The following is a 23084-nucleotide window of genomic DNA, read 5'->3' as shown; positions in this document are numbered from 1 at the left end:
TTAAAATGCTATTACTGGAAGATTCACTAATTGAACGGATATTCAACTGCCCAGTGTGGCTGGCACAGGTGCAATGCTAACGCTGCCTCCCGGCTCCTGGTTCACGAGGACTGCGCCGCGCCCCGACCCCGCTGGGGGACAAGAGCCCCTCCCGAGCGCGCCTGCCTAGCAGCTGCCCCATGAGGACGCGACTCCAGGGAGGTCAGCAAACGTGCAGTGAGGTTCGGGGTTAGAGCCCGCCACTGCCGGACACCGACGCGCGGGCTGTGGGGTGTCGCGCACCCAGGGGCCCACCCGGGACACAACGTAGTCAGGGGTCTGGGGAAGGGTCTTGGGGTGGTTGGAGCCGCCCCCCCGCCCCCCACTAGGCCGAGCCAGGGCGGGACGTCGCGGCCCGTCCTTTGAACCGCATCTCGGGCACCGCGGGGAGACGGCACCAGGAGGGCCAGGGAGCGGGCCAAGCCGCGGCGCTGGGACCGGGCGGGCGAGACCCCTCCCGGTAACGCGGGGGGCTGTGGTCCACGGGGGCCTCCAGCAGTCAAGAGGACACAGCTGCGTGGTGGGCTGCACGGGGCCGAGGGGCAGGGAAGCAAGGCTGGGGCGCAGAGGGTGATCCCTGGGTGCGCGTGGGCGCCAGGCCAGTTCCTGAGGCTCCGGGCAGCTGGGGGCTTCGGGCAGGGCTCGGGTCCACTCATCCAGGCGCTTCCAGGCCCCGGGGCCGTCACGTCACCGTGACCTGCTCCAGCCTTCCGGAGTCGGTGGACAGTCACCACGGAATACCGACGTCTTGGTGAATGGACGAAATGGAAGTCGTTTAAAAAAGAAAAGCAGATTTACAATGACGTTTCCTCTGTCGGTCTTCCCGACGGAGCCGCCAGCTAAGTCAGCAACTTGGTCCGTCCCGTTCTCTCGACAAGCGCCGGCTGCTAAGGCCCAACGTGAGGGGCACCCCGAGCCCGCCCTGCGTTCCAGAGGGCCTGCCCCAGGGTTCCTCCCCACACCAGCACCCCTGGGGGGGCGTCTGCTGCCGACTTCCTCGGGGTCACCGTCCGGGCAGACGGCACGCGGGGGCCGCAGGGTTCCACAGGGTGAGCAAAGCCGTCCCCGAGACGCTGCCCACGCCCAGTGCAGAGCAGGCCTCCAGGGAAACAAGGGAATTCCCAGCAACGTTCAGATCAAAACAAGCTGAAGCTGAACTTTCCACCTGCTCTTAGGTGCGATCTTCGAGCAGGTTCTAACTAAAGAGCCAGGAGAGCCCGGCTCCCGCCTTTACTCCAGCCACCGACTCGTTGCACGGCCCTGGGAAAATGGTTCCGTGTCTCTGGGTCTCAAGGTGGAAAGAATCTTGTAGGAGGTGCACACGGGGCCCTCCTACGTGAGTAGCTCAGTCCTCACAGAGCGAACCTACCTGCGTCACCAGAACCAGATGAAGAAAGAGAACTCGGCCGAGGGTGTCGGATCTTTACGCTCCTTCTCACTCAAAATTAGAGCCCCACATTTTGAATTTAGGACAAACCGTACAGAACCTATTTGACTGTGCTCCCCCTTGTGACCGATCAATAGTTCCGGGAGGCGGTCACGGGCGGAGGCCGGGATGGCGGGATGCCGGCGTCGGGCCTCCAGCGAGCGGCGGCGGCAGCAGACTTTTGCAGAGGAACCTGGAGAAGACCCGGCCGTGGCGGTTCGTCCACCTGCGGCCTCTGCCCGCCCAGCAGCGCCGAGCCTTCTGCTTCCCACGAGTACAAAGCATCGGGGAGTGGAGCTCGGCGTGGACGGGAGCCGGCGGCTCTAGCGTCCTTGACTCGTCCGGGGCGTGTCGGGTGCCGCTGGCTCTGGGACACGGAGAGTCCGGGCTGGGGCTCTCGGGAGATGTGTGTGCACACGAGTGGCCGTACGAGGACGCTGGGTCGTCACACAGGAAAGACAAAGTACTGGGGGCCCTGGGAGGGAACGGGGACCCCTAGGGGGAGGGGAGGCCACTCCGAGAAGGGGGGGACTGCGGGTGGGGAGAGGCTCCCAGACTCAGGCACCCACCCGGGTGAGGCCCTCAGGCTGTCGAACAAGATACCAGAGACCAGGGCCCGAAGCAACGGGAATTTATTTCCTCAGGGCTCCAGAGTCGACGTCTGGGAGCCGCGGGCAGCAGCGGGGGTGGGCGCCTCCCTGGTGTGGGCTCCGCCGCCCCTGCGGTCCTCCCCCGGCGCCCGCACCCCGCGCGCTCCCCCCCTTGCCGTACGGGGCCAGCGGTGCTCTCCTGTGAACCCGCAGCCTTGTGTCCTCATTTAACCAGAAGTAGCTCTTAAGAGCCCTCTGGCCCAGTACAGCCACCTTGGGGGTTAAGGTACAAAACACGAATTCTGGGGGACACAGCTCAGCCCGCAGCACGGCCCGGATTCCTCGCGGCCCGCGGCCAGAACGATGCTTCAGTAGAACGGCCGCCCGCGCTGGCCGGTGCATCCGAGAGCCGATCGGTCACCCGGGCCTCCGCTGCCGGAAACCGGGAGTGTACAGGCTGCAGGCTGCCCGCCGTGGGGCGGCCCTGGGCTCTAGGGCGGCTCCGGACAGTTAGCCGAGTTGACCCTCAGGGTCCCCTCCGGAAAATACAGACACTCTGCACAGCGAAGGAAACAACGGAACCAAAACACACCTACCGAACGGGGGAGGATATTTTGCAGATGACACACGGGGTTAGTATCCGCAAGGTATAGGGACCTGACGGGGCCCCAGGGTGGCGCGGTCAGGCCTCTGACCCTCGACCTCTCAGGTCACGACAGCAGGTGTTGGGACTGAGTTCCACTTCGGGCTCCTCACTGGGCGTGGAGCCTGTTTAAGATTCTCTCTGCCTCTGCCCCTCCCCTCCACCCCCCGCGTGCTCGTGTGCGCTCTCTCTCTCTCTCTCTCTCTCTCTCTCTCTCCCCCCCTAAAAAAAAGAAAAACCCAAACCAAAAAAAAAAAAAAAAACATACAATTCAACACCCAAAAATCAAATAATCCAATTAAAAATGGGCGGAAGACATGAACAGACATTTCTGCAAGGAAGACATACGATGGCCAACAGACGGCACAGGAACAGATGCTCAGCACCCGTCAGGGAAACACAACTTGAAGCCACAAAGAGATCAGCTCACACCTGTCAGAACGACTAAGAAACACGAGAAATAACAAGTGTGGGCAGGGCTGTGGGGAGGGGGAGCCCTCCTACCCTGCTGATGGGAACGCCAGCTGAGCAGCCACTCTGGAAAACACCGTGAGTTCCCCAAATTACCACCGGCCCAGCTGATTCCACCGGTGGGCGTTCACCCAAAGAGGGCAAAACACTCCTTCAGGAAGACAAACGCACCCGCACGTTTATCGCGGCGTCATTCACCACGGCCAGCTGAGGGAGGAGCCCCCGCGTCCACGGTGGGCGGCAGAGGAGACCCCGGGAGCAGCAGCCACAGAGGGAGTGGAGCCTTGCCGTTGGCAGCGACGTGGATGGATCCAGAGGATGTGGCGCTAAGGGAAAGGGGCCCGTCACTGGGGCACCGGTGGCCAGTCGGGTAAGTGGCCGGGTCTTGATTTTGTGCCGGGTCATGATCCCGGGTCCTGGGACGGGCCCCGTGTCCGGCTCTGGGCTCAGCACCCTTCCCCCACCCACCTGCTCGCTCTCTCTCTCTTTCTCAAATAAATGAGTCTTTAAAAAAATCATTAAAGAAGTCAGAGAAAGACAAATACCACATGATGGAACTCCTCTGTGGAATTTAAGAAAGAAAACAAATGACCAAAGGAAAAAACGGCAAACCAAAACCGGGCTCCCAACTACAGCGAATAAACTGTTGCCAGGGGGGGGGGAGGGGGTGGGCGCGGGTGGACGGGGGCACCAGGGGGCCTTGCCGGCCGAGCCCGCGGGGCCCACAGCCTGCTGGACGCCGTGCGCCGGCTGCACTCAGCTGAGGAGAAAAGAGGACGGACGCGGCCTTCAGGGCTGGGAGGACGAGCGAGTGGGACGCGGCCCGGGGCCTCGCCGTGGACGCCAGCAGCGCCGGGGCAGGGGCGCGCGGCCCGAGGCTCCTGCGTGGGGCCTGCCTTCCACGTGCACCCAGCACCAGGAGTCCCCTCTGGGGGCGAGGCCTGCCTGGGGCCGTCCCTCGTCCCGCCCCGTGCCCCACAAGGGCCGCGCTCCGAACCGGGGTGGCGGTGGTTCCCGCAGCAGCAGGCCCCGATTCCGGCGGCCGCTCCTCAGCGAGCCTCGCTGCCCGGAGCCGTGGTGGCCTGGCCCTGCTGGCCCGGGCCGAGCTACGCGGACAGAGCGGGGCCAGGCGGGGGCCAGCGGGGGGCCAGCCGGGGAGCTAGCCAGGGGGCCTGCCGGGGTGCTAGGTGGGGTGCCAGCCAGGGGCCAACTGGGGGCCAGCCGGGGGCCGGCTGCTGGGGGCAGGGCCTCTGCGGGGAAGGCGGCCGAGGCCGAGCTGGGCTTCGGGGAAGGGCGACGGAGGAGAGGAGGGACCAGCGCTCCCGAGGACCTAGGCCCCCAGGCCGGCGTCCCCGGAACAGCCCCGCCAGCACCGTGCTCCGGGCCACGGCCTCCCCCCCCTTCCACGGGGTCTTCCTCGGAGAAGAGCTACCTTTCCACGAGGCACGTTCTAGATTCCCTTCAGGCGCGTCCCGGGCACTAGGAGGTTGGGCTAGACTATCCGAGACCCTCGGGCAGCCCTGGAAGTCACGGGCCCGCACCGTCGGGGACCGTACCAGGAGCGCTGCTGCGCGTCAAGTCGCAGAAGGGACCCTGTCTCAGGAGCACAGACAAGTCCTCGGAAACAAGACAGCCTCGTCCTATCGTCGTCATCTGAGGGACTTTACTTTGGATTTTCCGCCTCTTTGCTTTACTTGTGTCCCGCCTACCGCTGGTGGGGGGAGGCTGGTCACAGGGGCCCGATTCCGGGGACTCGGAGCAAGTCCTTCTCTTGGGCGATGAGGGGGGATGGACTGCACGGCCTCCGAAGGCTGTCGACGGGCAGAAGCGCTACAGCCCTGTGTGGTGGGCACGTGCACGGGAGCACCTCGTGCTGCCTCCACCTGCGCAGACGTTACGTTTCAATTTGGTAAAAAAAAGAGAGAGGAAGAGAGAGAGCGAGAGCGAGCTTGTATTTTTTCTTACGGATGAATAAGAGTCATCATAGAACATGCTGCCCGCGGAGTCTCAGCTAGTCGCTGTTCTGATTTTCTAAAGCAGCTTCTTTAAGAAAAGAGAATCGACAGCGACACACACACACACACACACACACGGTACCGCAAGGGCCGCGTCGCTCACAAAGGACACGCGTGTGCGGGGCGGGAGGCGGCACGGCAGGCCCCGGGTAGGCCTTGAAGCACAGACCCTCGCGGTGGGCCCTGGTGGCTGCGGCGAGAGCGGGCCCGGCCTGGGCGGGTGCGAGGGCCGCGGGGCCGACACGCGGAGCGGGGCCGATGGGCGCCGCGGCCACACCGGGCGGCAGCCGGGGGCGCGGCGCGTTCCCTGCACTGACGTGCTCGCCACCACCGGCCCATGACAATTTTATTTAATCATAAAAATAAGACAGTCCAATCTTTTTGTAGTTGCAGTTTACTGCTTTCTCGAGTGAAATAAATGGTCTCTCCGATTTCTTCCGCTTTCATCTCGCGGCTCCAAGCACAGTAGGATAAGGTTCCAATTAAGGCCCATTAAGTGCTCACATTGATTCATGGGAGCCATTTCCCAGTCTCCCCTCCCAAGGATCCCCGTGCACCCCCGAGGCTCTCCGGTGTGTTTCCAGTTAGCAGCTGCCTGTACAAAGGAGAACTGCTTGGGGTGAGGCCTCCCTCCCTCCTGCTTCCCCAGCCCCAGGAGGCAACTCTTGCTCGCCTCGGACAAGCGCGTGCGCATCGCCTGTCAGGAGCTCCGCTGAAGCGGCGAGCCCTGCGGGGGCGGGGGCAGAGCCGAGCACCGGGGGGCGGCCCAGCCATCCACGGGGGGTCCTCTGTGCCGCTACACCTTTCGGGTCACAGAGGACCCTGAGATGGGGCCACACGGCTCCCTCCGGCTTCCCAGCGAGGGGGGAGACACGCAGACAGCAACGACGGCCCGTCTAAGGCGACACCAAGTGACAAGGCTCACAGAGGGCGCCTCCAGGGCTCCTCCCACCTAAGAGCGGGGAGCCTGGAGGCAGACACTGATGCTTCCAGCAATACCACGGCGCACATCTGCTCTGGCCCAGGGGACGTGCCCACCACGGCGTGCGTGATCTCGTTGAACTTGCACAACAAAGCCCTCGAGTGTTCCCGGCGGTCTCCCTACTTTATAGACGAGGAAACTGGCACCAGGGAGGGAAGTGGCTCGTCCAGCATCACAGAGCTAGGGAGTGGCATAGCTGGGACCGGAGCTCGCTCCTCGCACCAAGCTACAAACACACGCCGCGGGCGCCTCACAGCAGACGCCAGCCCGCAGGCCCCCACGGCCATCCCATCAGCATCGACGGCCGCTGAGGGTGCGTGCTCCCAAAGGAACTACACGCGAAGGGGTTTAAGAGACATATTGAAAGACGCCCCTAGGAAACAGGTTAAAATGAATGAATGATTTGGTGGTTTGGGAGTCTTTAAGTGTAGATTTTCCTGCAGTGTGCTTTCTCAGAGTGTGACGTACCTGTCAAAAACCTTTTCTTTGAAATTTAAATTCATTTGGAAAAAAAAAATAAAATAAAATTAAAAAAAATAAAATTTAAATTCAATTTGCCAACATATAGAATAGCACCCAGTGTTCATCCCATCAAGTGTGTCAAAAACCTTTTAGAATCTTTTTAATTTTTTTAAAAAGATTTTATTTATTCATGAGACAATAGAGAGAGGCAGAGACACAGGCAGAGGGAGAAGCAAGCTCCATGCAGGGAGCCCAACGGGGGACTCGATCCCGGGACCCCGGGGTCACGATCTGAGCCAAAGGGAGATGCTCAACCGCTGAGCCACCCAGAAGCCCCGAAAACCTTTTTTTAAAACCAAATCGTAAGTCAGAGTAGATCTGCCATGACAATGCCACCAACGTGGTGGGCAAAGACCCCACAGGCACCTGCAGTCCTAGCTGAGCGTCAAATCTGAGGCCTGGGGAGTAAGGACGACACTTCACAACGACCAGGGGCTGGGGCGCTCCCTGCGCTGAAGGCTGGGAGGCGACCCGGAGGACAGGCTGCCCACGTGTGTCGCCCGAGGGAGAAGAGGGCTGGGATGTGGCCCAAATCCACCCTCCAAGCGGTCTCTCCCACACCGGTGTTTTCTCAAATACGGGACCTTCCGCATCTTTAAACACGGTAGTTCCCTTGGGATCTCAGAACTACTGATTGCAGCAAAAATGAAACTAAGAAGTCTCTTTTAGAACAGATTAGAAGACAACACACGGGGCCAAAGAAATGGCTCATTAGATTTTTAGCTATTCGGTCCAATCCGGAGGGTGAGGAGTGTTGCATCTTTCAAAATCTGGGGCCTTTTAACCTTCTCTGCAGTGTTTTGCCTGAGGAGAGCTGGATCGTTGTGCAGCCACTTGTTCATTAAAAAAACGACTGTCAGGTAGTTTAGTAGCAACGTGCAGGGCAACGCAGCAGGCCCTGGGGACAAGGACGTGCTCGCAGGGGCCTCCGTCGGGCGGCGCACGCGGGGGGCGCGGGCAGGGAGGTAGTGAGTGTGCGAGGAAAACCACGCAGGGCGAACGGGAGACAGGAACGACGCGGCTCTTCTGCCGTTCCAGACCCTGTGGCCAGGGGGGCAGGTAGCGGGACGTCTAGGAAAGACTCTGGGAGCCTCTGCAAACCACGCTGCTGTCTGAGGGAAAAGTATCCAGGAAGCAGGCAGCAAGGGTGAAGGCTCCAGGCGTGTCTGGACCAGCAAAGACCCGGCTGCGGCCACACGGGCGGGGGGGGGGGGGTACCTGTGAGCACTATGTTGGGAGCGGAAATGATTAAATTTATCTGTTCACGTTGGTCTGGCCGTGAATTCACACTTCATCTCAGATTTACACACTCCTCCTCCATCACTGCGGGAAGGGCTCCTGGCAGTGCCCGGCCTAACTCTACCTGCGGGACCCTGAGGCCCAGAGAAGGGCAGTGACTCGCCCAGGGTCACTCAGCCGCGCGGCCCCACGAGGATCCAGCCATCCTCACGGCTGCCCAGCACCTGTGCCCTGGGCCGGGCTTGTTGTGACCCAGGAGGTCGGACGATTTCCCATCTTGGGGCGAGGCAAGCTGGGGGAGCAGGGTCCTCGCCGCCCCCCATCACCTGGATGCCGGTCACAGCATCCTGGACACCCGCAAGCCCCGAGGGGTAAAGGGAGGCCGGCCGGGCACTCCAGGGGGAAGGGCGTCCGCCCCTAACCCGGAGGAAGGCGGAGAAAATAAAACAGAATCAAGGGGAGGAGGGGGGCAGGGAGCCTGGGGACAGGAGGCGGGGACTTCACCTCCGCTCAGCGGGGACTGGGGGGGCCGGGAGGGGCGGGGGCCTCCAGTCCCCGGGGTCACTGTCAGAGGAGGGGCGGGGGGCAGAGCGCACCACACCGGGGTAAAGGGTGGGGGCTGGGGGCCTGGGGAGAAGCTGGGGGGCTGGGGGAGCTGTGACCTGCTGCCCTCGGGGCCGCTCCCCGGGAGCCCAGGGCGCGGGGGACACAGCCCAGGATCCTGCGGGTCCCCGGCAGGGGTGGGGAGGCGGGCACAGGACGGCGGGGATGCACCTGCGTGGGGGGGAAGGGGGAGGGACACAGGACGGCGGGGACCCTCCTGGTGGGGGGAGGAGGCAGGGGGGACACAGGACGGTGGGGACACTCCTGCTGCGGGGGGCGGGGTGGGGGGCGGAGGGGAGAGGGCACAGGATGGGGTGCGGCCCCTCCTGCCATGGGGAGGCACAGGAAGGCGGGGATGCCCCTGCCGCCGGGCTCCCCCGAGCTGTGCAGGTCAGCACCCCCCACCCCCCAGCACCCAGGCCAGTGCGGACCGGGTGCTGCGGTGGGTACTGGGGGAGCTGACTCCAGAGCTGGGGAGCTGGCCGTGGCCACTGGTGTTCCTCCTGTGTCACCCTGTGCCTGGGGTGGGGGGACGCAGGGGACAGGGGCCTCACGGGGTCAACAGCTCCCACTGACCCCGGCACCCGGCAGGGGCGGGGCAGCTCCCCCAGGTGCACACACCTGAGAGTCAGCACAGCAGCCCTTCCCCCAGAGACCAGCTGGAAGGACAGGGAGGAGCAAGTTCTGGACCCAGCAGCGCTGGAAAGCTCCAGGGGAAGTCGAGGGATTTACAGTCTATAGAACTAGAGGGTTCCCCCCCCCCTTTTTTCCCTTTTGCCAGTACAACTCCTTTTTATATCCGGCTAAAAATTTCCAATATTTTTCTCTTTTCCCACCTTAACTACAATATTTTACCACCTCTTCATTTTTAAGGTTCTTCCTTTTTGACTTTGAGATTTCTACAATTACAGGTCCTAGATACATTTTCCACTTCTAGATTCCCTTCAACATACTCAATTTAATTTTGGGAGATAGACAAGATATGGTTCTTTGTTTTGCTTTTGTTTTCTCTCCCTCCTTTTGTTCTGCAATGGCGGAAGTTAATACCTTCTAAATCATGACCAGCAGCACCCAGAGCCAAGTGGGACACCGTGCTGGTTCCTTCTGTGAGATCATATACCCTCTTCATTCCCATTCTGACCCCCTCTTTTATCTCATTTATGTTTTCGTGGTCCATGTTGGGGCTTTCCACAAGTATTACTGGTTTATATAAATTTGGGACTGAGCATCTTCTAACTTACAGAACTTAATACACTCAGAACCAAGAGGATCACACTCGAGGACCCCTCAGGTAGACTACAGTCTCCCTGCACTACAACTTCGTCACCACCACCATCCACAGTCCTCCCATTTTTTCTTCTTTTTTCTCTTTTCTTTTTTTCTTTGTTCTTCTTCCTTGGAGTTTTTGGCCTTTTATTTTTTACTACTTTGTTTGAAAATTTGTTTTTCACTTTAGTGATCCTTTGTTTTATTTTGTTCTGATCTCCTTTTTCATTTTCTGGTCTCTGACCTCTTTGGAAGCATCTAGGATGTAGTTTACTCAGGTTGTGGTTGATATTTTTGACTCAGCCAGCTCATGCAGCCACTCTGCACTGGACAAAATGACTAGAAGGAGGAATTTACCACAAAAGAAAGAACTGGAAACAGTACTCTCTGCTACAGAGTTACAGAATATGGATTTCAATTCGATGTCAGAAAGCTAGTTCAGATGCACAATTATGAAACTACTGGTGGCTCTGGAAAAAAGCATAAAGGACTCTAGAGATTTGTTACTGCAGAACTGAGACTACTCAGGCCAAAATTAAAAATAGATTAGATGAGATGCAATCCAAACTGGAGGTCCTAACTGCTAGGGTTAATGAGGTGGAAGAGGGAGTGAGTGACACAGAAGACAAGTTGATGGTCAGGAAGGAAGCTGAGGAAAAAAAGAGAAAAACAATTAAGAGACCCTGAGGAAAGGCTTAGGGAAATAAATGACAACATGAGAAGGAAGAATTTACGTATAATTGGGGTTCCAGAAGAGGCCGAGAGGGAGAGAGGACCACAAAGTATATTTAAACAAATCATAGCTGAGAACTTCCCTAATTTGGGGATGGAAACAGGCATTCAGATCAGGAGATAGAGAGGACCCCCCCCAAAATCAATAGAAACCATTCAACACCTCGACATTTAATAGTGAAGCTCGCAAATTCCAAAGATAAAGAGAAAATCCTTAAAGCAGTGAGAGACAAGAAATTCTTAACTTTTATGGGGAGAAATATTAGATTAACAGCAGACCTCTCCACAGAGACCTGGCAGGCCAGAAAGGGCTGGCATGATCTATTCAGACTCCTAAATGAGAAGAACCTGCAGCCACGAATACTTTATCCAGCAAGGCTCTCATTCAGAATAGAAGGAGAGATAAAGGGCTTCCAGGATGGGCAGAAAACTGAAGGAATATGTGACCACCAAACCAGCTCTGCAAGAAATATTAAGGGGGACTCTGGAAAGAAAGAGGATGTCCAAAGAAACAATCCACAAGAACAGGGATGAAGAGGCATTACGATGACACTAAATTCATATCTTTCAATAGTAACTCTGAACGTGAATGGGCTTAATGATCCCATCAAAAGACGCAGGGTTTCAGACTGGATAAAAAAGCAGGACCCATCTATTTGCTGTCTACAAGAGACTCATTTTAGATCTAAGGACACCTCCAGCCTGAAAATGAAAGGGTGGAGACCATTTACCATTCAAATGGTCCTCAAAAGAAAGCTAGGGGTAGCAATCCTCATATCAGATAAATTAGAGTTTATCCCAAAGACTGTAGTAAGAGGTGAAGAGGGACACTCTATCTACTTAAAGGGTCTATCCCAACAAGAAGACCTAACAATCATGAATATTTATGCCCCTAATGTGGGAGCTGCCAAGTATATCAATCAATTAACCAAAGTAAAGACATACTTAGATAATAATACACTAATAGTAAGAGACTTCAACAAGGCACTTTCTGCAAGTGACAGATTTTCTAATCAGAACATCACCAAATTAAAAATGGCCTTGAATGATACACTGGACTAGATGGATTGCACAGATATATACACAACTTTCCATCTGAACGCAACTGAATACACATTCTTCTCAAGTGCACATGAACTTTCTCCAGAATAGACCACATACTGGGTCACAAATCAGGTCTCAACTGATACCAAAAGACTGGGATTGACCCCTGCATATTTTCAGACCACAATGCTTTCAGACCAAACTAGAATTCAATCACAAGAAGAAATTTGGAAGAAACTCAAACACGTGGACATCCCTGTCATGTTCCTGATCTTAGGGGAAAGTCTCTCAGTTTTTCCCCATTGAGAATCATATTTGCTGTGGGTGGGACATCCCAGGAACACGACAGGGATGTCCACTCTCACCACCTACACCAAGCAGAAGAAGAGAGTTAATAAAGATTCAAGCAGAACTCAATGCAATAGAGACCAGAAGAATGTAGAACAGAGAAACAAAACCAGGAGTTGGTTCTTTGAAAGAATTAATAAGATAGATAAACCCCAACCAGCCTTATTAAAAAGAAAAAAGAGGGATCCCTGGGTGGCGCAGCGGTTTAGCGCCTGCCTTTGGCCCAGGACGCAATCCTGGAGACCCGGGATCGAATCCCACGTCGGGCTCCTGGGCATGGAGCCTGCTTCTCCTTCTGCCTATGTCTCTGCCTCTCTCTCTCTCTCTCTCTGTGTGACTATCATAAATAAATAAAAAAAAATAAAATAAAATAAAAAAAAGAAAAAGAAAAAAGATTCAAATTAATAAAATCACAAATGAAAGAGGAGAGATCACAACCAATACCAAGGAAATACAAACGATTTTACAAACGTATCATGAGCAGCCATACGCCAACTTTTTAGGCAATCTAAAAGAAATGAATCTATTTCTGGAAAACCACAAATTACCAAAACTGGAACAGGAAGAAATAGAAAACGTGAACAGGCCAATACCCAGCAAGGAAATTGAAGCAGTCATCAAACACCTCCAAAGACACAAAAGTCCAGGACCAGATGGCTTCCCAGGGGAATTCTATCACATTTTTAAAGAAGAAACAGGGGATCCCTGGGTGGCTCAGTGGTTTGGCGCCTGCCTTCGGCCTGGGGCATGATCCTGGAGACCCGGGATCAAGTCCCACGTCGGGCTCCCTGCATGGGGCCTGCTTCTCCCTCTGTCTGTGTCTCTGCCTCTCTCTCTCTCTCTCTCTCTGTGAGTCTGTCATGAATGAATAAATAAAATCTTTAAAAAAAATTTAAAGAAGAAACAATACCTATTCTACTAAAGCTGTTCCAAAAGACAGAAAGGGATGGAATACTTCCAAACTTGTTTTATGAAGCCAGCATTACCTTGATCCCAAAACCAGACAAGACCCCACCACAAAGGAGAATTAATTATAGACCAATATCCCTGATGAACACACATGCAAAAATTCTCAACAAGATACTAACCAATAGGATCCAATAGGACTTTAAGAGGATTATTCACCATGATCAAGTGGGATTTATCCCCCAGATGCAAGGCTGGTTCAACACTCATGAAGCAATCAATGTGATTGATCATATCAGCAAGAGAGAAAACAAGAACCATATGATCCTCTCAATAGATGCAGAGAAAGCATTTGACAATATACAGCATCCATTCCTGATCAAAACTCCTCAGAGTGTAGGGATAGAGGGAACATTCCTCAGCATCTTAAAAGCCCACAGCAATTATCATTCTCAATAGGGAAGCACTGGGAGCCTTTCCCCTAAGATCAGGAACACGAGAGGGATGTCAACTCTCACCACCGCTATTCAACATAGTCCTAGAAGTCCGAGCCTCAGCAATCAGGCAACGAACAGAAATAAAAGGCATTCACATTGGCAAAGAAGAAGTCAAACTCTCCCTCTTTGCAGATGACATGATACTGAACATAGAAAACCCAAATGCCTCCACCCCAAGATGGCTAGAACTCATATAGCAGTTCGGCAGTGTGGCAGGATACAAAATCGATGCCCAGAAATCAGTGGCATTTCTATACACTAACAATGAGACTGAAGAAAGAGAAATTAAATAATCCATCCCACTTAGAATTGCACCCAAAAGCATAAGATACCTAGGAATAAACCTAACCAAAGAGGTAAAGGATGTGTACCCTAAAAACTACAGAACGGTTCTGAAAGAAATTGAGGGAGACACAAAGAGATGGAAAAACACTCCATGCTCATGGATTGGAAGAATAAATACTGTGACAATGTCCATGCTTCCCAGGGCAATGTACACGTTCAGTGCAATCCCTATCAAAATACCGTGGACTTTCTTCAGAGAGTTGGAACAAATCATCCTAAGATTTGTGTGGAATCAGAAAAGACCCTGAATAGCCAGGGGAATTTTAAAAAAGAAAACCATATCTGGGGGCATCACAATGCCAGATTTCAAGCTGTACTACAAAGCTGTGGTCGTCAAGACAGTGTGATCCTGGCACAAAAACAGACACAGATCAATGGAACAGAATAGAGAATCCAGAAGTGGACCCCCAACTCTATGGTCAACTAATATTCAGCAAAGCAGGAAAGACTATCCACTGGAAAAAAGACAGTCTCTTCAATAAATGGTGCTGGGAAAATTGGACATCCACGTGCAGAAGAATGAAACTGGACCATTCTCTTACACCAGACACAAAGATAAACTCAAAATGGATGAAAGATCTAAACGTGAGACCAGAATCCATCAAAATCCTAGAGGAGAACACAGGCAACATCCTTTTTGAATTTGGCCACAGCAACTTCTTGCAGGATACATCCAGGAAGGCAAGGGAAACAAAAGCAAAAATGAACTATTGGGATTTAATCAGGATAAAAAGCTTCTGCACAGCAAAGGATACAGTCAACAAAACTCAAAGACAACCTACAGGATAGGAGGAGATATTTGCAAATGACATATCAGATAAAGGGCTAGTTTCCAAGATCTATAAAGAACTTATTCAACTCCACAGCAAAGAAACAATCCATGAAATGGGCAGAAGACATGAACAGACATTTCTCCAAAGAAGACCTAGACATGGCCAACAAGCACATGAGAAAATGCTCCGCATCACCTGCCATCAGGGAAATACAAATCCAAACCACAATGAGATCCCACCTCACACCAGTGAGAATGGGGAAAATTAACAAGACAGGAAACGGGGATCCCTGGGTGGCGCAGCGGTTTAGCGCCTGCCTTCAGCCCAGGACATGATCCTGGAGACCCGGGATCGAATCCCACGTCGGGCTCCCGGTGCATGGAGCCTGCTTCTCCCTCTGCCTGTGTCTCTGCCTCTCTCTCTCTCTCTCTCTCTCTGTGTGACTATCATAAATAAATAAAAATTAAAAAAAAAAAAAACAAGACAGGAAACCACAAATGTTGGAGAGGATGTGGAGAAAGAGGAACCCTCCTACACGGTTGGTGGGAATGTGGACTGGTGCAGCCACTCTGGGAAACTGTGTGGAGGTTCTTCAAAGAGTTAAAAATAGAAATGCCCTACGACCCAGCAATGGCACTGTTGGGGATTTACCCCAAAGATACAGATGCAGTGAAACTCCGGGACACCTGCACCCCGATGTTTATAGCACCAATGTCCACAATAGCCAAACTATGGAAGGAGCCTCGGTGCCCATCGAAAGGTGATGAATAGAGAAGCTGTGGTCTATGGATACATGGAATATTCCTCAGCCGTTAGAAAGAATGAATACCCACCATTTGATTCAGCGTGGATGCAACTGGAGGGGTTTATGCTGAGTGAAGTAAGTCACCTGGAGAAGGACAAACATTATATGGTTTCACTCATACGGGGAATATAAGAAATAGTGAAAGGGATTATAGGGGAAAGGAGGGACAATGAGTGGGAAAGATCAGAGAGGGAGACAAACCATGAGAGACTCCTGACTCTGGGAAACGAACAAGGGGTAGTGGAAGGGGAGGTGGGCGGGGGGGTGGTGACTGGGTGACGGGCACTGAGGGGGCACGTGACGGGATGAGCACTGGTGTTATATGTTGGCAAATTGAACTCCAATTAAAAAAAAAGTTTCCTATCTCAGGAGAGGTGTTTTCTTCGTGACTACATTTTAATCCTTTATGATTGATCTTGGTCCTTTATGAACAAGGTCCCTCAGGGACTGAAGACCAAGGCAGACCCAGAAAAATTAGATCTACCACTGGTCAGGAGTTAAACTGTGACAAAACATTCCTTCTGGCCTTATTTTCTTGCGCACATTTGACTTCCCAATAGAAGATTTTCATGGGAGCAAGGGATGCGTGAGGTCTGTGCACAGCTGCCCGGACAGTATTCATCCTGCTTGGAGGGCCGGCCGGATGCCTTGGGAAGAGGGTGCTGACGGTTTATTTTTTGGCTTCCTTTATGTGTCTTCCACAGCTCGTCTGGTCTTGGATGGGACTCAGAAGGGAATGATTAACTTCATGTCACCTTGCAGTTTAATTAAATGAGCCCTCACAATGACCCTACTCACGCTCTTGGTCTCGTGGCCACGGTGAAGGGGCCTACTGGGTTCCCAACTTTTTATAGTCCAGCTGAGATGAAGCTATGGCTAGCTTTCAACCTCACAGTTTTAATGTTACATTTCATGACAGATATTTTACTGGAATGTTCTGGGTCTGAGTTCCTCAAAAATGGGAAATAGACAAGTGTTAAAGGAAGGTTAGTTTATCTGTAGGATCCTGTTTTTTTCAGATCACTCTGTCAGAATTATGAATTTAGCCCACTGCTGAATCAGGAGTATTATTTAGTGCCGTGAAGACGTTATGGGGACAGGCAGGAACGGCAACAGCTGCCTTTCAGGAGCATCTACTGAGGGTCAGGCCCAATACGGTCTCTCCTAGTTCTCACAACAAGCGGGGAAGTAGCGATGACCCCTCTATTTTACAGACGAGAAAACCGAGGCTCAGCAGTCAGCAACTTGCCCAGTTAGCGTGTAGCATTGAGCAGATTAGATATTTCCAAGTCAGCTGATTTCAGAACATATGCTCTTAAGCTCTCTGACATCTGACGTCTAGAAGCACTGGAGATGGAGTTCAAAACCTCAGCTGCAGGTTGATTCATGACGAGAATCGATCCGGTACCACCCTAACCACTGTGGCATCGGCCACAAGCAGAGGATCCGTGGCAATCGCAAGTGTTACGTACCAGGAAGCAATCCCACACCAGGGGGAAGAATGCTCCTTTCTCAAACAGCACAAGCATCCGCGGCCGGGGGCAGTGCCGAGTGGTCAGTGTCTACCCGAGGGCTCAGTGCAAGTCCCTTGCGGCCACCGCCATCTGCTCAGCTGATCCCCTGGGAAGGCAACCAGGAGGTCCTCATGAGCTCACAGCAGCTCAGGTCGTGAACCCCTGGGGCCCCGGGATCGAGGCCTGCATCGGGCTCCCTGCATGGAGCCTGCTTCTCCCTCTGCCTCTCTCATGAATAAATAAATAAAATCTTTTTAAAAAATGTAAATTCAATTAGCCAACATATACATCATTAGTATAACACCCAGGGCTCATCACATCATATGCCCTCCTTAATGCCCATCACCCAGTCCCCATCCCCTCCCACCTTCCCTCTAGCAACCTGCAGTTTGTTTACTATAGTTAAGAGTCTCTCATGGTTTTTCTCCCTCTCTGCTGACTTCCCATTCAGTTTTCCCTCCCTTCCCTATGATCCTCTGTCCTGTTTCCTATATTCCACATGAGTGAAACCACACGATAACCGTCTTTCTCTGATTGAGTCATTTCACTTAATACTCTCCAGTTCCATCCACGTTGATGCAAATGGTAAGTATCCCTTCAGAAGTCAAACTCTCCCTCTTCGCAGATGACAGGATACTTTATATGGAAACCCCAAAAGGCTCTACCTGAAAAGTGCTAGAACTCATATAGGATTTCAGCAACATGGCAGGATACAAAATCAATGCCCAGAAATCAGTGGCATTTCTATACACTAACAACGAGACTGAAGAAAGAGAGATTAAGGAATCGATCCCATTTACAGTTGCACCCAAAAGCATAGGATACCTAGGGATAAACGTAACCAAAGAGGTAAAGGGTCTCTACCCTAAAAACTACAGAACACTTCTGAAAGAAATTGAGGAAGACACAAAGAGATGGAAAAATATTCCATGCTCATGGATTGGAAGAGTTAATACTGTGACAATGTCCATGCTCCCCAGGGCAATGTACACGTTCATTGCAATCCCTATTAAAATACCATCAACATTTTCCACAGAGCTGGAACAAACAATCCTAAAATGTGTGTGGAATCAGAAAAGGCTCCGAATAGCCAGGGGAATAGTGAAAAAGAAAACCAGAGTATCATGTCATCGGCGAAGAGGGAGAGTTTGACTTCTTCTTTGCCAATTTGAATGCCTTTAATGTCTTTTTGTTGTCTGATTGCTGAGGCTAGGACTTCCAGTACTATGTTGAATAGCAGTGGTGAGAGTGGACATCCCTGTCTTGTTCCTGATCTTAGGGGAAAGGCTCCCAGTGCTTCCCCATTGAGAATGATATTTGCTGTGGGCTTTTCATAGATGGCTTTTAAGATGTCGAGGAATGTTCCCTCTATCCCTACACTCTGAAGAGTTTTAATCAGGAATGGATGCTGTATTTTGTCAAATGCTTTCTCTGCATCCAATGAGAGGATCATATGGTTCTTGGTTTTTCTCTTGCTGATATGATGAATCACATTGATTGTTTTACGGGTGTTGAACCAGCCTTGTGTCCCAGGGATAAATCCTACTTGGTCATGGTGAATAATTTTCTTAATGTACTGTTGGATCCTATTGGCCAGTATCTTGTTGAGAATTTTTGCATCCATGTTCATCAGGGATATTGGTCTGTAATTCTCCTTTTTGGCGGGGTCTTTGTCTGGCTTTGGAATTAAGGTGATGCTGGCTTCATAGAACGAATTTGGAAGTACTCCATCTCTTTCTATCTTTCCAAACAGCTTTAGGAGAATAGGTATGATTTCTTCTTTAAACGTTTGATAAAATTCTCCTGGGAAACCATCTGGCCCTGGACTCTTGTGTCTTGGGAGGTTTTTGATGACTGCTTCAATTTCCTCCCTGGTTATTGGCCTGTTCAGGTTTTCTATTTCTTCCTGTTCCAGTTTTGGTAGTTTGTGGCTTTCCAGGAATGCGTCCATTTCTTCTAGATTGCCTAATTTATTGGCGTATAGCTGTTCATAATATGTTTTTAAAATCGTTTGTATTTCCTTGGTGTTGGTAGTGATCTCTCCTTTCTCATTCATGATTTTATTAATTTGAGTCTTCTCTCTCTTCTTTTTAATAAGGCTGGCTAATGGTTTATCTATCTTATTAATTCTTTCAAAGAACCAACTCCTGGTTCTGTTGATCTAGCAGCAATGGCCACTATAGCCAAACTGTGGAAGGAGCCTCGGTGTCCAACGAAAGATGAATGGATAAAGAAGATGTGGTTTATGTATACAATGGAATATTACTCAGCTATTAGAAATGACAAATACCCACCATTTGCTTCAACGTGGATGGAACTGGAGGGTATTATGCTGAGTGAAGTAAGTCAGTCGGAGAAGGACAAACATTATATGTTCTCATTCATTTGGGGAATATAAATAATAGTGAAAGGGAAAATAAGGGAAGGGAGAAGAAATGTGTGGGAAATATCAGAAAGGGAGACAGAACGTAAAGACTGCTAACTCTGGGAAACGAACTAGGGGTGGTAGAAGGGGAGGAGGGCGGGGGGTGGGAGTGAATGGGTGACGGGCACTGGGTATTATTCTGTATGTTAGTAAATTGAACACCAATAAAAAAAAAAATAAAAAATAAATAAAAAAAAATGAAAAAAAAAAAAAAAAAAAAAAAAAAAAAAAAAAAAAAAGAAAACCAGAGCCGGGGGCATCACAACGCCAGATTTCAGGTTGTACTGCCAAGCTGTGGTCATCAAGACAGTGTGGTCCTGGCACAAAACAGACACAGATCAATGGAACAGAATAGAGAACCCAGAAGTGGGCCCTCAACTCTATGGTCAACTAATCATCGACAAAGCAGGAAAGACCATGCACTGGAAAAAGGACAGTATCTTCAAGAAATTGGTGACTTTTAATATAATCAGCCCAAACGGGTAACTGGCAAATGTCTCCATTCTAGCACCAGGCAGGCCACTCACTAGAAGTGTTACATGTGTAGGTAGGCAGAGGTTCTGATTAATTAGGAAAGTCATTGTTCTCTTTTGGGGGAAAATCCCATATTTTTATTTGGTTCCATAGAATAAAGAGAGTAACTCCAAAATGGTATATTGTTGAAATGGTTAACATGATACCTCTTCATTTTATGAAAGGAACTGTATCTGTCACACGAAGAAAGACGATACAGCAGGTTGGATGCTTGTGTGACAGTTACGGACGAGCTGCCAACACGGGGACAGGAAGGCCTTCGGGCTGGCGTTTCTGCCGGGGGCAGCGACTCCATTCACAGGCGGGGAGTTTACCAAGTGGGTGTGACCTCGGACCTTCCGCCTTTGAGAAAAACAAAGACTGGAGTCAAGAATGTCTGAGCGGGAGTTAGGCCGCTCTGGAAGTCCTAAAGGCTGAAAGGCGCTCTGGAGAGCTGCCACTCTCTGCCCCCTCACCTGCGGGGGGTGCACACCTGGGGAAGCGCCCAGGTTTTGTTCGCAGGGAAATGTCCCAGGTGGGTACAGTGGGTACATTTCAGACGTGTTTGGTCAATTAACATTTAGGTTTTCTTACTAACTCATCAAATTACAGAAGACCTGGGCAACGCAGGCCACCTGCTGAAGCCGACTCTAGTTTCCAGACGCTTCGCTGTCCAGCTCAGTCACCGGTTCGGTCCCCCAGAAGGTTCGAGCCTCTGGGACAGTGCAGGGCTTGGCTTGTCTGCGGGGAAGCTGGGTGGGGAGGGTGGGCCACAGGGAGCCTTCCCTTCACCTGCCACGAGACACTCGGGCTGAGGGCTGGGATCTGTGGGGGCTCTCCAAGTGGAAAAGTCACTAACTAAAATGAATATGCCAAGGTGCTTATTCCCAATACGGTAATAGGCAGGCAGGCAGATAATCTGTCATTCGAGTTAATTTAATTATCAGACCGCATTTAATTATTCAATATAAAATGTAAATAAAGTGAAGGGCTGACAGCACATACTAATTATGTTCATTATAATAATTAAATGGGAAGGGATTTAGAAAGAGTCATGAAATTGCCATAAAATACAAGGAAGTTTTTGATTAAAACAACATTTTAATTAGAAACTGCAGCCCGATAGGAAACAGAGGATTGGTTCCATCAAGACGGGGGGATTGCATTTATTATCCAGGTTTCTCTTCTGAATCATCTTTGGTGTCAGGGGGGCTCAGTCCTTCCAGTTAATAGACTAAATGGTGGCAAATAAAAAGTGCCAATCCTTTATGCAGAGCAGCTACCTAATAAAACAGCCTCCAGCTGCAGCAGGAGTTCAAAATCTCTTGTCTTCTCAGACGCAAGCTGTTTCCCCAGGAGGAAATAAAGGATCCGCTGCGGACAAACAGGGCCTGCAAATTAACAGGACTTCTGACTAACGACACAGAAGCATTAGATGAATTGAGCATAATTTCTCCTCTGATTTAGAGAACGTGCCATCAGGTCAGATGCGTTCACCTTCGTGAGAGCAGGAGAGAGGTGGGAGGGCGCGAGATGGACTGAGGCTGGAGGGCTGGGGGGCTGGGGGAGCCCGCTCCTGCCTGCGCTTCCCCTCCCTGTGAGCCGCACTCGGGTCCGCGTAGCGCGAGGCCCTGGACTAGACGGCGTGGGCCCCCCCCCCGGCCCCCCCAACCCCCCCAAGACTCCGCGAGCCTGTGACCAGAGCTGGGCCAGAGCTTAACGCCGCGTCCAGCACATGCCTGCAGCAAACACTCGACTAATCACTGGCTTTGGGGGGATTAGAGGGGGAATTTAATAAAACAAGTAGTTAGACTGCAATAAGCAGTCAGCTTTGTACCGAAAAGTCCCCCCCTCTGCTGGGATATGGGCGGTTGCCGCGGGGGAGCTTGGGGCTGCTCCCCCAGCTGTGGGCTCGTCCCCTTGCTGCAGGGGACACAAGGCGGCTGGACTTGGCTCCACAGGGCAAGGCCCTGACGTCTCACCTGTGAGTCTGCTTACCAGGAGCTCCTCTAGTAAGTGGGGGCTCAGGGTTTGCTCCGCCTTTAGGGACGAGCTGTGATGGAGCGGCGGGCGGCCAGGAAGCCACCTGGTGCTGGGACAGGAGTGTCTGAACAACCACAAAATGGCTTGGAGTCCCCATGAGATCAGAATGCTGGTCTGTCTGTGGTTCTAATCTCAGCTTTTAAAACATCATGGACTCATGGAACCCGTGAGGGGGATCATCTAGAAGAATTTCACCTCTTTTTTAAAAAAAAAAAAAAACAACTTTTTTTTTTTTTATTGTGGTGAAATATATGTAACACAAAGCTAACGATTTTAAGCAGTTTTAAGCCTACAATTCAGTGGCACTAAGTACATCCATAATACCGGGCAACCATCACCACCATTTCCAGAACCTTTTCGTAGAGTCAAAAATGCTCAAGCCTCAAGAGGGAAAATGATTTATTTAAGGTCACACAGCTTGGGATGCCTGGGTGGGTCAGTGGGTTAAGCGTCTGATTCTTGATTTTGGTTCAGGTCAGGATGGCAGGGTCATGAGATCGAGCCCTGCGTCGGGCTCTGTGCTGGGCATGGAGCCTCCTTAGGATTCTCTCCCCCTCGCCTCCCCGCTCCGGGCTCCCTCCCTCCCTTGCGCAGGGGGCAGGGAAGACCATGCAGCTTGTGGCAGAGGTGGGGTTAGAACCCAGGCCTCCTATTTGCTAGATTGTGGTTGATTTTGTGTTCATAAAACACACTCATTCATACCTTCCCAGGATCTTTACAAGTTTCCCGAATAAGGCTCATAGACATGTCCCGGAGGCCTTCAGAGTTGCGGAACAGCAGCTTCTCCACGCACCGTCTCGGTAAACGGGCGTCATTTTCTAGACCCCAACCCCTGCCCAGGATACATATCAGGGATCACTGGTAGGTGAGGTCTGTGGCACGTGTGATTTTCTTAAGAACATGGGATGAAATGAAAAATACACCCAGTGGACCCAAGAGTTCTAGCAACATCAGGGGTCATGCTTACAAACAGCATCTCCATGAGGTGCAGTGTCTCTGTGTTTGACGGTTACTATAATTTCTATCAATTTCTGATTTCTCTTCTACTTCTTATCATAGTTTTTCTTCTCATAGATTGTCGGGACTTCATCAGTTGCCTCGGGCTGAAGTTTTATTGACTGCAATAAAAACTCAAGTCAGAAGTGGACGCCCAGTTCGGTCTCCGCTCCTTCTGGGAGGCAAGGTGTCAAGTCGGAGGACGTGGCTTTCTTCCCTTTCCTAATTTCTTCCTTACAGTGGGCTCAGCTCCCGACAACCATCTCCACGTGCCTCTCCTCTCCTGTCCCCGCGCGCCCGTCGCTGCTGTCACCCGGTCCCAGTCGGTTCTGCCACGCCGTCCCAAT

The 23084-nt window shown here is 51.9% G+C and overlaps 1 protein-coding gene across 12 annotated transcripts in view; it reads right to left on the bottom strand.

The window, feature by feature from the left end:
- Positions 1 to 23084, bottom strand: part of SCAPER (S-phase cyclin A associated protein in the ER) — a 435057-nt gene that overhangs the window by 6948 nt on the left and 405025 nt on the right. The gene's annotated exons all lie outside the window — the stretch shown is intronic.

This window comes from Canis lupus, chromosome 30 (genome assembly GCF_003254725.2).
Source record: "Canis lupus dingo isolate Sandy chromosome 30, ASM325472v2, whole genome shotgun sequence".
In the NCBI taxonomy this organism is placed as follows: domain Eukaryota; kingdom Metazoa; phylum Chordata; class Mammalia; order Carnivora; family Canidae; genus Canis; species Canis lupus.
This window is presented reverse-complemented; position numbering and strand designations above follow the sequence as displayed.